The sequence below is a fragment of the Cricetulus griseus genome, assembly GCF_003668045.3.
Source record: "Cricetulus griseus strain 17A/GY chromosome 1 unlocalized genomic scaffold, alternate assembly CriGri-PICRH-1.0 chr1_0, whole genome shotgun sequence".
NCBI lineage: Eukaryota > Metazoa > Chordata > Mammalia > Rodentia > Cricetidae > Cricetulus > Cricetulus griseus.
This window is the reverse complement of record NW_023276806.1, coordinates 135,912,435-135,929,084: the sequence shown is the minus strand read 5'-3', so window position 1 is coordinate 135,929,084 and position 16,650 is coordinate 135,912,435. Positions and strand designations below refer to the sequence as shown.

General features: G+C 41.5%; 1 protein-coding gene across 4 annotated transcripts in view; it reads right to left on the bottom strand.

Moving 5' to 3' along the window:
- Positions 1-16,650, bottom strand: part of Msrb3 (methionine sulfoxide reductase B3) — a 114,461-nt gene that overhangs the window by 92,191 nt on the left and 5,620 nt on the right. The window lies entirely within an intron of this gene.

The following is a 16,650-nucleotide window of genomic DNA, read 5'->3' as shown; positions in this document are numbered from 1 at the left end:
GCTGTTTCCCATGCCTTCCCCACCAGGATGGACTGAAGTCTTTGAAACTGTGAGCCAAAATAAATCTGACTTTTTTTAACACAAAGGAAGGAGGGAGGAAGGGAGGGACAGGAAGAGACATAGAATTTTAAGTTACTCAGTTCTCCTCAAACACTCTTACTGCATGGGAAACAATTTATCAGCTGCAGAGTAAGATGCAAAGACACAAAGCTACAGTCTGTGCTCTCAAATTTGTTGGCCTAAGTGGGAATATAAAATGTGGCCAAACTCCTTGCTCTCTCTGGAGGGCAACTCCCAGCTTTAGAAGGCAGAATGACTGGTAAATAATGGGATTTGGAACAATTACAAAGAGGTGTAAAGGAGAACTCCACTTTCATTTTCATATCTCTATTTCCACACATTCTTGAATTTTTTTTAAATCTCAGAATCCTTTACACTCTGAAGAATCCTCAAGAAGTTCAAATATCTTTGTTTATGTAGCTGTATCTATCAATACTTACTACAATAGAAATTATGAGTGAACAAATTTAAAGTATTGGCTACAATGAAATGATAATAAATTAAAAATAACTTGCAAAATTACTATTTTACTTTTTAATTGGAAAGTGTGAATAAATTTACAAAAATGATATTTTAGTGAAAGAAATATATTATCCAAAACAAAAATATACACATAATGGGAAGAGTTTTATGTTTTTGCAATTCTGTTTGATATCTGCCTTAGCAAAACACAATTTTGTTCTCATTTGTACTTCTGCAGTCACTACATTGTGGTTTTTTGTTTGTTTGTTTGTTTTTCAAGACAGGGTTTCTCTGTGTAGCTTTGGAGCCTATCCTGGCTCTCGCTCTGGAGACCAGGCTGGCCTCGAACTCACAGAGATCTGCCTGCCTCTGCCTCCCGAGTGCTGGGATTAAAGGCATGTGCCACCAACGCCTGGCACATTGTGGTATTTTGTTCTGGTTGAAGTATATTTGAAGCAAATGCACCCATATGGGCAAATGGTGACAAGGGACTGGTAGTTTAATAACATTTTTAAATAACTGTGGCTATTCTTATCGTATGAAGATCAACAGAGGATAGCCTGAAACTGTATCAATGAACCTTCTCATACTGTTGCATTAAAGTCTACTGGCCTAGCTGCATCTTTTAAGGATATGATTCTTTTTTTCCTTGTATGGAAATAGGTTTTTTTTTCTCTCACATAATATATCCTGATTATAATTTCCCCTCCATCTACTCCTGCCAGTTCCTCCCCACCCTCACTCCCATTTGAATCCACCCCTTTCTGTCCCTCATTAGAAAAGCTTGAAGAATATCTCATAGAGCAGAAGCCACCATGTACTGGTTGTAAAATGTCAGTTGTAAGAAGCCCTGTTTAAGAATGTCCTTAGGAGCCAAAGTTTGATGATAAAGGTTTTTTGTTGTTGTTTTTTTTTGTTTTGTTTGTAACAACTAGATAGATTTACACTCTTTAATAATGTCTCTTTCACTTATTAGTTTTTGACTGTTTCCAGCAGAAGAGAGAGGGGAAAAATGAAGTTAGATCTAGCACAGGTATTGAACCGAATGTGCAGCCTATGCCATCTGTTCTGCAACAGCCTCCATGGGACATCTGAGCATGTCGGCATCTGCCGTGTCTCAGTGAGGAAGAACAGAAGACAAACACATCTTTTATCTTGAAATTATTAAAACTGATAAGACTTATGATAGGTCAGCCAGTTTGAAAAATAAAAGATGTCTAAGTGATGCAGCATCTACATTTTCATTATTAAATTCCCATAACAAGATAAGGTCATAAAAGGCGTACCTAATATTAGTAACAGCAGGGATACCCTGGGTCTGTTAAAAAAAAAAAAAAAAAAAGGATCCCAATGGTGTAAACTAGCAGAGAATTACAGGCATAAGCTCGACTTCTCCTGAGGCCATTCTATGAAATGTCTTTTGTTTCAGGGTTTCTGATTTGTAAGGATCGAAGTAGAACATGGCAATTTAGTTATATTCTCAAACTGATGCTTTAAAACAGTGGCTCTCAACCTGTGGGTTGTGTTCCCTCAGAGGGATGATCAGCCCTTTCATAAGATCTTCAGAAAACAGATGTTTATATTAAGATTCATAACAGTTTGCAGTTATGAAGTAGCTTTAACAAAAATAAATTAAGGTTGGGGATCAGCACAGCATGAGAAACAGTATTAAAGGGTTGAAGCATTGAGAAGAGTGAGAACGACTACTTTAAAACTTTCTACCATGTCCATACCTATGCATTAGTCTAAAATGGCCCCTGTTGTCACCATTTATAGCTTATACTTTATATGCATATTTCTCCTATATTTTTTCTTTCTTTTTTACATGGGTTTCAGAGACAAGAACTCAAATCCTGCAGCTGTTTTTATTTTTTTAACACAAAATTCTTCATTTATTCAACACCCATTTTTATTACCTACTATGTACAGTATTCGGGCTTCAAGAGATGTATTCTTTATTTTCTCCTAAGTTTTACAGTCCTTTTGGAAAAGCACAATATACCTCTCTACCTAGCTGTCATGCAACACCCCCATACACAAAGACACCTAGAAATATCTCACTAGAAATACCAGGTAGTCAATTAGACATAACTAATGAACCCAGATCTGACCTGAGTGTTGATGTTAACATAGTATAACCTGCAGCTGTTTTTAAAAATAAAAAACATTGGCAAAGCCACACATTGGTGGCACACACCTTTAATCCCAGCACTCTGCAGGCAGAGGCAGGGGGATCTCTGTGAGTTCGAGGCCAGCCCAGTCTACAAGAGCTAGTTCCAGGACAGCCTCCAAAGTCACAGAGAAACCCTGTCTCAAAAAACAAACAATAGCAACAACAAAAAAGCATGGGCAAGACAGAAAAACCCACATAAACCATTTGAATTATTACATGGGGGGCACCACTTTCAGGGTTCTTCGGAGAGAGTGACTGGGTGCTGAACTTAGGGCCATGCACCTTCTAGGCAAACATTTTATCACCAAGCTTCATCCCAGGGCAGTTTTGTTACTTTTTATTTGAAATGAGGACATGCTGGCCTTTAACCCAGTCTGTAGCCCAGGCAGGCCTTGAACCTGTGAGCCTCAGCCTCCTGCATAGTGGAGATTACAGCTGTATAGCACTGTGTCTGGGTTAGTTCTGCTTTTTTAATTGTTTCTTTTTGCTATTTTCTTACGTAGGAAGCTTTGGGTTTTTCCTACTCCTTGTGTTCACACTAAAAATCCTCACTGGCTACATTTCAGTGAGGCTCTTCACTCTGAGTTCTGCCAAGTCTCCTCTGTAAATACAGAGCTTACGATATTGGCCATTAGAGGAGCACGTGGCACCTCTAAATTCACACTGCAGACTCCACAGAACTGAGGAGCAAAGCCTCCCGGCCGCATCTTGTATGGCTGACCTCCCTTGATTTTCTGATCATCATTTTCTTCCTCCTTTTGCAGAAATTGTGTCTATCTCTGAGGCTTTTTTTTTCCCCCTCTGGTTCTCAAAGTAATTATGCCCAGGTCTAGTCTGTTGGCTTCCTCTGGGTTTCTGGAGGGCTCACTCTCTTCCTTACGGACCTTACCTTCTTACCTAACCTCCACCTTCCAGATACTGACGGCTTCGCCCACCTCTTGTTGATAGAGAGCTACGAAGCTCTGCTGCTAGGCTCTCTCAAAGCCCCAATGCCCTATTTTCTCACAGCTTCTAGATAACAGTAATACCAACCTGTGTTTGCACTGCGTGCTTTTATTTGCGACCCCTTCCACAGTTTTATAACCTGCTATACTTTGTGTTCTTTAAATATCTTTGCATTTTACACGATGATAAATGATAGTCAGATTCAAGCGCCTGAACTATGAGTATGAGCATGTGATTCGCTGAAGTAGTTACTCCTACTGCTTGCTATTCACTTGTTATTCCTGGCTCTCTATGTTGGGAATGCAGTTCCTGCTCCCGCCCCCTTGTGGCGGAGGGAGACCCTGCTACAAGCTCCAAAAAATGAAGAAATGCCACTTCCAATCCTCTTTGCCTGTTGGTGTGAAACCCTGCTTGCTTTTCTTCTGTAACAAAACCCAGCAGTGCTCTATAATTAGATGAGGGTAACTCTATTAGCCATGATCCTGGAATAAGAAGGCAAGCAGCAGCCTTTCCATATGGCCCACAATGAACACGCAGTACAAACAAGAATAAAGCCTTCAGCATCTTCAGCCACTGGTATTCTTGTTTGTTCCACCAAGAACTAAAGTTCAGGTAATAACTTGTTTGATGTTGCATGGCAGCAAGTAATGGAGCCAGAGAAACCTTGTTTTAATATCTTCTCCTATATTAAAAACTCCTTTGGGCTGGAGAGATAGCCCAGCAGTTAGCAGATAGCCCAGAGTGTATTGCTCTTCTAGAGGACTCAAGTTTAGTTCCCAACCGTCAGGTCACAACTTCTTGTAATGCCAGCTCCTCTGTAGCAATCAAATAACCCCAGCCTCTGTGTGAGCCTGCATTGGTGTGCACCTGCCCACATCCACACTTAAAAACAATACACATATGTTTTTAATCCTCCAAGGAATTCTGGTGCTCCAGATCACTGTACCAATTTCAGGAAACATAGCCCCATGAACAGAGAAGCAACAGAATATATATATATATATATATATATATATATATATTCTAGTTTCCCAGAGCCCATCACCTACTTCAGAGAGAAGTTCCACCAATCTCTCTATTCTGCCTCCAGTCAAAGCCATTTTTTCTGCTGCCTGCAGAATGTCAGCCCTCAATATTCTCTGGTACCTATCACACTCCCCAACTCTCTTAACCTTTACTATTCCTAGTGCCACACTCGGTGCCTAGCTCTCAGAAGGCAGCCAACTTATACCAGTGGAATAAATAAACAAATATCATGTCCTGATTATAGCCAAATGTTCAGTTCCTTCCCAAAATCTTCTCTCTCCTGGAGATCTCTATAGATGTTTAGCTTTCTTGCCTACCAAATATGAATAATAATAGTCATTTCATTGAAGTTTGGGTTAAATTCAATGTTTATAACACTACACAGCACAGAGAAGTGAACTGTACTATCCCTGTCCAGAAGGGAAACAAAGATGAGGAAGAGAAGGAAGAGAGAATGAGCTATATATAGAATTTAGTTAACTTAGTTTAGGACATGGAAAGATGGGGTCATTAAAACTTAACTTCACACAGATGATTTTTCCACTTCAGGAATTATGCTTTCATGACTTTCAGGGGAAAAAAAAACTCATCTTTGACAAAAAAACAAAAAAAGGGGGGGAGGGAGCTAGGAGAATGAGAAGGGGAGAAGAAGAGGGATTCTGGGGACATGAGGGAGCAGAAAGTATGAGTCGGGGAAGAATACATGATAACAAGAATGGAGATATCATAATAGAGGGAGACATTTTTGGTTTACAGAGAAATCAGGCACTAGGGAAATGTCTGGAGATCTACAAAGATGACACCAGCTAACTATCTCAGCAACGGAGGAGAGGCTACCTTAAATGCCCTCCCCTGATTATGAGATTTGATGACTGACTTAGATGCAGCTGGTGGAAGTAGAAGCAGACACCCATAACTAATCACCGATCTGAACTGGAATCCAGATGCAGAGAAGGACCAGTGAAGAGCACAGAGGTCCAGACCAGGCTGGTGAAACACACAGAAACAGCTGACCTAAACTCTTGCTCCCCAGTCTGATAGCTGGAATACCAGCATGGGACTGATCCAGACCCCAGGAACATGGGTTTCTGTGAGGAAACCTCAGAAATCTATGAGACCTCCTGTAGAAGCCCAGTATTTATCCCTAGCATAGGTGTGCACTTTGGAAGCCCATTCCACATAGAGAATTACTCCCTGAGCCAAGACACATGGTGGTGGGCCTAGGCCCTATCCCAAAGGATACGATAGACTCTGATGACACCCTATGGAAGGCCTCACCTTCCAGGGGAAGCAGAAAAAAATATGTGATAGATAAGGTTTTAGTGGGGGGAAGGGGAGGAGAGGACGGGTGGGAGAAGGGAACTGGGATTGTCATGTAAAACAATCCTGTTTCTAATTCAAATAAAAAAAAAAAAACTTCAAATTTTAAGTCTATTGTTTCAGTGAATTTCAAGTGACCCAGCTTTATGCATGCAAAACTCAAAGAGCTGAGCAGCTCTTATCAACAAAAACAGAAGCTATAAATTATCGTTGCAATGTCACTTACTGCCATTCAAAGATAAAGCATTCAAGGACCTAAGACTAATTTTGCACATGACCCTGAGAATTATCCGTACCATTTGAGATCTTGAATTCCCAGCACTAATAACCTTGTGACTGGCAGTAATTTTTCATCAAAATGCCAGTAAATTCCATTGTCCTAGGTCCCACAGAATGGTGGTGACTTTTTATATATCTCTTAATACGTTATGACTTGCAACCAGCTTATTCAATAACAATATCCCAACCTCCTTATTATGGCTTTTGATAATCTTCTGTATAATCAAATGTTTTGCAAGGGGTATGATTGTTTTTATTGAATTCCTTCCAGGCTCAGGAAGCAAAATAAATATATCTTTCCTTCTTTAAAAGATGTGTCAGCTAAAGGATGGACCCTAGGCTATGAATGGTATATAATGGTGCTTATAACACATAAATCAAAATGTCAGTAATTTAAGGCCAACAAAATTAAGATATAAAATGGTAGTGTGGTGATTTGATTAAGAATGACACATATAAGCTCATAGGCTTGAATGTTTGGTCACAAGGTTGTGGCACTATTGGGAGGTATGGCCTTGTTGGAGGAAGTGTGTCACTTTCAAATGTTCAAGCCAGGCCCTTCTCCCTGTGAATCCAAATGTAGATCTCTCAGCTACCTCTCCAGCCACCATGTCTCCCACCATGCTTCCTATCATGCTGATAATGGACTAAGCCTCTGAACTGTAAGCCAGCCCCCATTAAATGCTTTCCTTTATAGGAGTTGCTGTGTTCATGGTGTCTCTTCCCAACAACAGAACACTGACTACAACACGTGGTAATCAGTAAATACAGTGAATGTTACATAATGAGATGAAAATAATCCTTAAAAGAAAACTGCAATGTGAAAACAACAATAGTACAAAATACAATCACTTTCAACCATAGACTCCATTTTAATCAATAAAAGCAGAGTGGGAAAAATCTTCCTAAATTCCTCCCACATAAAAGAGTTAAGTGCTGTTTCACTTTTAATGTAATATTTAGGTTGGGTGAGGTTTGCTGGTATTTTTTTTTTAACAGTCATAGAAACTAAAATAACCCCTATGTAAGATGAAGGTGAATATAACATAGAAAGCACACTATGATAAATGAACACAGGGAGAAAAATATCACAAAAGTAAAAGTGATTTCAAATGAGCCTATTTAAAGTAGTGACTCGTGTAGCATTAGGAAATGAAGAAACGACCCAGAAGGGTTTTGAAGAAGAGTAAGAGAAAACAGGAGACTGTCTTTCATCTGGTACATGCAGGCACAGATAAAAGACAAGCAATACTTTCCAAAAGAGCTTTTCACTCATAGTCTATAATCAGATTCGTCATTTCCATCACAGTGGAGAAGAGAATATAAAAACAGGAAAACCTGTATCCACCCTTAAAGGAACACAAACGAGGCTCTTCTAAAAAGCTTCTGGTGGATAAAGTGAAGAGGAAGAACAGAAGAAAAAGGCCAAATCCCAACTCCACATCACATGGGATCACTGTCTGCAAGTTAGTGAGAGGCCAGCATATTCCCATTGGACTCTAAAGAGGCAGAAGAGAGGCCACAACACAGCTAGGCCACCAAGTATGGAAAGGTACCAACAGGCATGTGCTCTGTCTAGATCCAGTGGCTAAATGTGGCCTACATACTGACTCTCAAAAGTGATAGCCAAACTGGGAGATCCTGGGGGTTCTGCCTTGAAAATTCTGGTTAGTGCTCCAATTGGAAACAAGAAGCTCTGACAGCAAGACAAACCCCCCTCCCTTTTCAAGGGCTTGAGTCAGCCCTGGTGCTGCCCTCCCCCTCTCTATTCGGTCTGTGTCTGAGAAAGTAAATCCACAGAGAGCCAAAGCTTTCTGTTCTCTTTTGTAAGCTTGAAAGACAAACACACACCACACTCAGAGGTGCTCTCCTTCCCCAAGCTGGACAAGCCCGGGTTGCACTCACTCCTCATTCTATTTGGCAAACAGAAAGTAAAATGAGACACCTTGGTCCCTGGCAGCTTACCTGTTAGTGTTATGAAAGCTAAGGTCACACAGAGACACAAAGGGGAACACAGACTTGCACAACAGAGGGAAGGAATGCAGACGTGAGAAATGTTTGCTTCATTTAACATTTACGTTAACAACAAAGGATAAGACGGAAGAAAAGGGGTCAGGAGAGATGCTTTGGTGGTTTAGAGTACTTGCTGCTCTTGCAGAGGACCTGGGTTCAATTCCCAGCACCCACATGGTGGATCCTGACCATCTGTAACTCCAGTTCCAGGGGATGTGACACCCTCTTCTAACCTCTGTGCACACCAGGTGTGCATACATATATACTTGTGTGCAAAACACTCATACACATAAAACTTGAAGGAAATAATATCTGGTGGCCAGGGGTGTGGCTGAGGGGGAGCATGCTCATCCAGTACTTGTGAGGCCCTGGGTTACATCTCCAGAACCCTACCCCACAAAAAAAGAAAAGAAAGGAAAAAAGTGTCCCAAACGAAGAAGGTGAATAGTGGCCAGGAGGTAAGAGCAAATGTCACTCACTGAAGGTTTAATGAGGAAGGAGGGTGTGGCTGAGGCTAAAGTATAAGAAGACGATGAAGTTGGCAAGAGCAGATCATGGAAGCCATTGTAAGGTTGGATAAAAAGAATAGAAATTAACGAGGTTATTATCACCAGATAGACAGATTTAAGTTTCAATACGACAAAAATGAAAACGGGTAGGAGTTACACAGGACCCAAGGCAGACATTGATCTCTAGTGCAAAGGTCTGCTGTCGGTGTGAGATAGGTATTTTAAATCATGGTTCTGGCTCCATCAACAGTGAAAATAGTAATAGCATTCACTAATCTGGGGAATAAGGAGGAGGTCAAAGTTCAGGTAGAAAAGGAAGTTCTGGTTTTGACATGGCCAGACTGCCCAAGGCAAGGTTGTCCACTCAGTGATGACACAGAAGGGAGTGAACACAAGGGAACTGGGCTGATGGGGAGATAATGGGGGGGGGAACGTTATCGAAACACAGACTGGAAGTGGAGCCAAGAAGTAAGTAAGATTACTAAGGCAATGCCTTAAGTGAGAAAAGAACAGTAAGTGAACTATAGCTCGACTCAAGGCGAGCTGTTCTAAACGGGGGACCAAGACGTCAGGTTCCAATCCCAGAAGGGAGAGATCAAAAAAGTGTTGTCCAAGAATGGTAAAGATGACCATGACTGTAATGGCAGTGATGCTGTTAGTATCACTTTCTGTGAGTCACTGTGAAAGGACCCATGCCGATTAATTATCGTGGTTACTTTTCTATTTCTCTGTGACAATACATCACAACCAAGGCAATTTATAAAAGAAAGCACTCAGTCTAGGGGCTCCCAGTTCCATGACCATCACAGTGGAGAGCATGGCAGCAGGCAGGGAGGCATGGTGTTAAAGCAGTAACCAGGACAGTAGGAATGGGGTGGGCTTTTGAAACCTCAGAGCCCACCCCCTAGTGACACACCTCCTCCAACAAGGCCACACATCCTAATCCTTCCCAAACATTTGTACCAACTGGAAACCCATATGAGCCTATGGGTGTATTTGCATTCTAACCACCCCAGTAATTCACACATATCCCTATCATTTCGTGATTAAAACAATCTATGAGCAATGGGGTATGTTATCATCCCCATTTTTCCAGTTAAAGAACTGAGTGAGACATAGGTTTCATCAATTAGATAGATCAGAAACCAGGATAAAAAAGATTACTTCTAGGAATGGGAGTGGCTAGTGTATCAAACAACCTGAAGTCAGGAAGGTCAGGAGCAAATGGAACCCACTGGGTTTAACAAGAACACCATCAGTGACTTCCTCTAGAGCATCTCATTTCAAGGAAGTAATAACAACAGGGCTTCACCTCTGGCACCACCTCTCCTAATCCTAACCAGGAGCAGTCCCTCTCTGAACCAGCGACTTAGTCCTAAACACTATACCTACTGTTGTTCTTGGTCCCTACAATCTCTTCCTCAGACAACAGCCAGGATGTTTATTAAAAGTGAAGCTCAGGGATCCTGATCACCTACCTTACATCCTTTAAACACTTACTTCCATGCTCAGCTACCTAAACTCTCAGAATGCTCTAAAACCTAGTAAGTGGCTGGGAAAACTGTTGGAAAATACTTTCTTTCCAAGCCTGACAACTTGAGTTTGATCTTCAAGACCCACAATGGTGGAAGGAGAGAGCCAAGTACTGAAAACTATCCTCTGACCTCCACACACCTGATGTTGCATGTATCTGTGTGCACACAATAAGTAAATATAATTTAAAAATTTTTAAAGTCCTATAGGATTTTCCCCTACTATTGATTCCAGCTCTAACTGCTCTGTCTTGCTCCTACCACAAAATGGTCTTCTGTTTTTTTCTACAAGAGAACATGGCAGTTTCAAACCAAGAAGAGAAACCTGAGGCTGAGTCTGTCTCTAATTCACACTGTATCCCCAACATAAGACGAATTAGTACCTCACATGTAAAAAGAGTCAATACATATTTTTGGATGGATAGCAGAAAAAAAGAGAGATAAACAAGGAGATAAAGAATTGCAAACTGGTTCAAAGAATACATGGAGAATAATGGAACAAAAAGGCTTGGGTTGAATGGGGTCAGGGATGAGAGGACAGGGTAGAGGAGGTAGCACGGGGAAGGATAACTAATTCTAAAGGTCTTTAAAAAGCCTTATGGAAACCTACCACTGTAGAAGCTTCCTAAAATATATGCCTATGCATACAGAAAAAGTTTACATGGAGCTAGCCCACAATGGGAGTACAATAATCTGTGTCAACCACCACAGACTATTAAATTAAAAACCCAGTGGCCAAATGTATAAAAAATAAAATAAAATAAAACCCAGTGGCAGGTATGAGTTACCTCTTTTCAAAGATGTTGGTCAGTGGGATCCCATAGACGCCCCCCCCCCAATATCACACATTGGCACTGCTATTTGCTATACTCCAGAGGTAATACTCCTATTGCTAAAGACATTGTGTACTTGACTCATAGATTATGAAAAAATCGAACCAGTACTTATGTGGAACGTTTATTCCTACAGGTCCTCTGAACTGCTATGCATGTTATGCTACCACTGGGTGGGGGAAGGCGGTTAACTAGTCAACAGCCTTACTCTTCTGTGAACCCTGCAATTTACAACAGCAAGTAGCCTAGAAAGATAGTCGGACCAGCAAGCATCAATTCACAGATGCAAGCTATCTGAAAAATTCCTAGGGTGGGGGCTGGAGAGATGGCTCAGAGGTTAAGAGCACTGACTGCTCTTCCGGAGGTCCTGAGTTCAATTCCCAGCAACCACATGGTGGCTCACAACCATCCTTTATGAGATCTGGTGCCCTCTTCTGGTGTGCAGATATACATGGAAGCAGAATGTTGTATGCATAATAAATAAATAAAATCTTATAAAAAAAATTCCTAGGGTGTAACTGATTCAAGTAAGATCATAATAAATCCCTTTTTTAAAAAAGAGGGTATTTGTATTTGGGGATGACAAGACGGTAAATGAGGTAGAGGGTGCTTGCCACCAAGCCTGAAGACCAGAGTTTGGTCCCGAAAACACATGGTGGAAGGAGAGAACTGACTCTGTCAAGTTGTCTTCTGGACTTCACATGTGCACCATGGTGTGTGTGTGTGTGTGTGTGTGTGTGTGTGTGCGCGCGCGCGCGCGCGTGCCTGTCTGTCTGTCTGTCTGTCTGTCTGTCTGTCTGCCTGCCTGCCCATCTGTATGTGTGTGTCTGTGTGTGTGTGTGTGTGTCTGTCTGTCTGTCTGTCTGTCTGTCTGTCTGTCTGTCTGTCTGCCTGCCTGCCTGCCTGCCCATCTGTATGTGTGTGTCTGTGTGTGTATGCCTATATGTGTGTGTGTGTGTGTGTGTGTGTGTGTGTATGTATGTATGTGTGTGTCTCTGTGTGTATGTGTGCACACAGAGACACTGGGAGAGACAGAAAGTGAGTCATACAAACACAAGCACACACTGTCATCCACACACATAAATAAATGTAAAACATTTTTAAAATGCTGGTCTTAAACATCATATGTACTCACTCATATGTGGATTTTAGACATAGAGTAAGGGATTACCAGCCTACAATCCACACTGCCAGAGAAACTAGTAAACAAGGAGGACCCTAAAAGAGACAAACTTTGTCCCCTGGAGAAGGGGAAAGGGTCACGATCCCCTGAGCAAATTGAGAGCTGGGGAAGAGAGGGGAAGGAGTTACGAGAATGAGAAGGGAAGAAGAGGAAGATGCAGAGGTCATGAGGGAGCAGAAAGGTGGAGTCAGGTGAAGAATAGAAGAAAGGATATGTGATAGATAGGGTTTTAGTTGGGGGGGTGGTAAGGGAGGACGGGAGGGAGAAGGGAACTGGGATTGTCATGTAATTCAATCTTGTTTGTAATTCAAATAAAAAAATGATTAAAAAAAAAGAAAAAATGCTGGTCTTTTTTATGTATGGTACACAGCAATATAGAAACACAGATATGTTCCAGGAGAAAAAGCCAGACACACACTATACCCAACAGATGACAGCAACTGGATTTACATCCAGTCCCAGAGCATGCAGAACTAAACAGTGTAATAGAAGCTGCCTCTGTGATAGAGGGATAAAGACAGCATGAGTTTACACTGTCCCTGGTGAGAAATAAGAAAATCACAATGCCCCACAGATAACATCCAGGCAGGGGAAGATGTGACTGGCGATGTCACACAGACAGCTTTAACATTCCATTCTGACACTGGGTGGGAGGCACTCAGATTTCATAACAAGATTCTGTTTGCCTTATATAGATACCTCATGCAATACTCTTCTTGTATGTGTGAAATATTTTCAAATTAAAAAAAAGGAGCAAAGTTTACTAATAACCTATAGATGTGAGACACTTTACAATGTTTGAGAGTCACATGTAAACAAAGTGTTTTGTTGCTGTTGTTGTTTTCTTTCCTCTAATGACTCTTGAGAATTCAGTCTGCTTTTAGGATGGCCAGAGATAAATGCTGCTGGTATGGACACCGTTAAAAGAAGGTTTTCCCCTCTGAGATAAACTCTCAAGCATAAACAAGCACCCCGGCTGCTGCCCTTTAAAACACAGACATCGTTTCTAATGCTTAATGCTGTCAATGCGGACAGGGCATTCATGTGATACTTCTAATATGCTTGTAATCTATCTTTTGAATAAACACTAAATCTTTTAAAAGGTTATGTAACATTAGCTAGAGATCAAATTCCTGGGCACACTAGGATGCAGAGTTCAAGCATAATGTCTTAGAGCATGTTTGGAGATAGCTCAACAAAAGAGTGAAACATAAAGAATAACAAGGAAATTTGATTCTATATGATTTATTATCCATGTTATTTCCATTAAAGTTGTGGAAGTCCTGGAAGACTTTCCAAACAACCTACAGACTATAGATGCATTAAAGCAACATCACAGGGTAGCAGTTAAGTTCATTCGCTCTGCAGAGATGGAAGCAGGAGTATAAGTAAGGTAAACAGCTTAAGAGAAAATAAGCAGGGATACACAGTCTCCCAACTGCCACCCACCGTTCCTCTCAGGCCACTACATGACTCCCTCTCAACACTACAGGGTGATAGAAAGAGCCTGCACTGTTTCAAACTGTTCTTAAGGTGGACATCCTCTGCTTTCAACTCATTCCCTCCTTAGCCCACTGAGGCAGTCTGACAGATTCACATCAAGAAACCAGGGGCTGGGGCTGGAGAGATGGCTCAGAGGTTAAGATCACTGGCTTCTCTTCCAGAGGTCCTGAGTTCAATTCCCAGCAACCACATGGTAGCTCAAAACCATCCAAAATGAGATCTTGTGCCCTCTTCTGGCATGCAGGCATATGTGGAGGCAGAATGTTGTATACATAATAAATAAATAAAATCTTTAAAAAAAAAAGAAAGAAAAGAAAAGAAACCAGGGGCTGGAGAGATGGCTCAGCAGTTAAGAGCACTGGCTGCCCTTCTAGAGGATCCAGGTTCAATTCCCAGCATCCACATGGCATTTCGCAACTATCTGTGACTCCAGTTCCATGGGACCCATTGCCCTCTTCTGACCTCCATGGACACTGCACAAACATGGTGCAGACATGTATATAGGCAAAATATTCACATACAAAAAATAAAATTAAAATTTTAAAACCTAATATAGTTTTTTGAAAAATCAGAAGCAAATATGACAGTGGACTTTCTCCCTTTCAACTATTGTGAAACTAGAGCTACGACAGTGTTCATGGCATCTCACCCACTATCTTATCTAATCTGGACTAGGTCCCAGGAGATGTGGACCCACTATTCCTCATTAACACATTACTAATCTCTCCAACTCCAACCAAGCCCATATCCTGTAGTCACCAAACCAAATAAAAACAAAAGAATAAACACAAAAACATAAGGACTACCTTACACGCCCATGTAGCATAGGCTTATTCTCAATAATGACAAGTTTAATATATACATTGAAGTACTTTTTCTTTGGTCACTAAATAAAATAAGTAATCCAAGAAACTGTAAGAGCTCATTATATTGTGTATAGCAACGGCAGACAGGTAAAATCAAAACGGTGAACACTATAAGGGTGTTATGCAAATTTCACCTTAAAATCATATTATAGACCTAGGAACGATGCCTGAAAACAGTTTTTGAAGTATACTGTCCATGTCTCCTCATCTTTGAGACTATTTAATAACCCAGCCAGTATATCTCCTGGCCAAAAGTAAAAAGAAAAAGAAATAAAAATAAAAACAGGTGGTAGCTACTGTGAGAGGGTTTTGAGGAATTTCCTTTTGTTCAAAATCTCAGTGATTTCAAAAAAAAAAGAAAAGTCAAAGTGAGACGATGGCCCACGGGACTCTGAATCCGGAATGTCCCAGAAAATACCTGCAAAGCCAGAAAACCAAGTGCGGCCTACAAGCTCTTAATTTCCACATGTGCACTCTGAGAGCATATGGGAATGCTTTTATATTCAAAGTTGAATTTCAAAATTTTACAGCAGCTTTCTGCTGTTCCGAATTTTCTCAGTCAACAGTTACTAAAAGTGTGGCTATTAGCATATGAAGGTGTTCTCGTTCTTGTTTAGAGAGGAATAAATTATTCTTAACACTACATTCTAGCCACTGCCTACACCTGAGGACCAATGCATTGTCTCTGAAAACTCAGAATCAGGATATACTCTGAGCCTGGAAGTTGGGCCCTGAGCACACACATCCCAGGCCACCCTTCTCTCTCTGGCCCGGCTTTAATCAGATCTATGTGTCATCCATCTCTACCATCCACATAAACAAAGCCTCCCATGTAGGGCATTCCCTGAGCTTGGCTCCAGATACCAGTACATGGTCCTAAGTCTATGTCACCCCACAGCTGAATACAATGAGTAGAGATGCCAGGAGGCCATGCTCTCCATGATAGTAGCCCGGTGGCTAACTCCAGGGTGCAGAAGCCATATAATGACAGCTGATACCACCAACAGGGCATTCGTGTTTTAGGGATTTTTTGTATGAAGGGGGGTGATGTGCTTGTCTGCTTCATCGTGTATTTTAGACTAGAAAGATGTGGGAAAGTATTTAAAGACAACAAACCTGACCGTGGATGGCGCGGAAAGTGCTCCTAAAGCAGACTCAGCAGAGAAAGGAGAATATGCCATTCTATCTCCACTATCTGCACAATCTTGGGGGGGGCGGGGGGGGGAGACCAAAGGAAGACCGAGGCGGGATGTGAGACAGAGTGTGTGTCCAGAACTAACTGAATAACATAAAGTCTGAACTATGGAGGAGAGTGAGGAAGTAGCAGCCCCCACAATGCAGGCTAAGGGCATCCCAGCTGCAGTATCTTGCATTCAGTGTTTCCTGTGTTATATGAGGAATTAGAACATCGATGTTCCTTCAGCAAAGCAGCTCAAACAGAATGCCAGGTGCCAGGTGGACATCTTTGAAAGCCTTATCAAGCACCTTCTTTAGGGTGCTTTCCCCGTATCTCTCCTTGTATGCAAGCCAACCCACGTTCTCCTCTTACCTTCCTTGTCAGCCCTCCTCACTCATACATGTTTTATTTCTAGCCCTGCCTGCTCTCTCCCCCTCCAAGCCTCAGCCACACAGGATTCTACTACACAGTTCCACGGGAATAAACAGAAGATATCTGAAACTAATGCTTATTTTGTTCCATTTATAAACCTCTTCTGAGTTCCCATTCTCTAGGTCATTGAGGCTTAACATATTACATATGTTGTACTTTAAAAAGTGGCACAAGAGAGAAAGACACCATGCAACAGAGCTCAAATGGAGGTTTGTTTTGTTTTGTTTTGTTTAATTAGGGGAAAGGGACTGGGAAGGGAGAGGGGAGGAGAAAGACTGGCCTCTTGGGACAGGAGCAGCACAAGAGAAAAGGGGGATGGACAGAGAGGCAGGCAGAG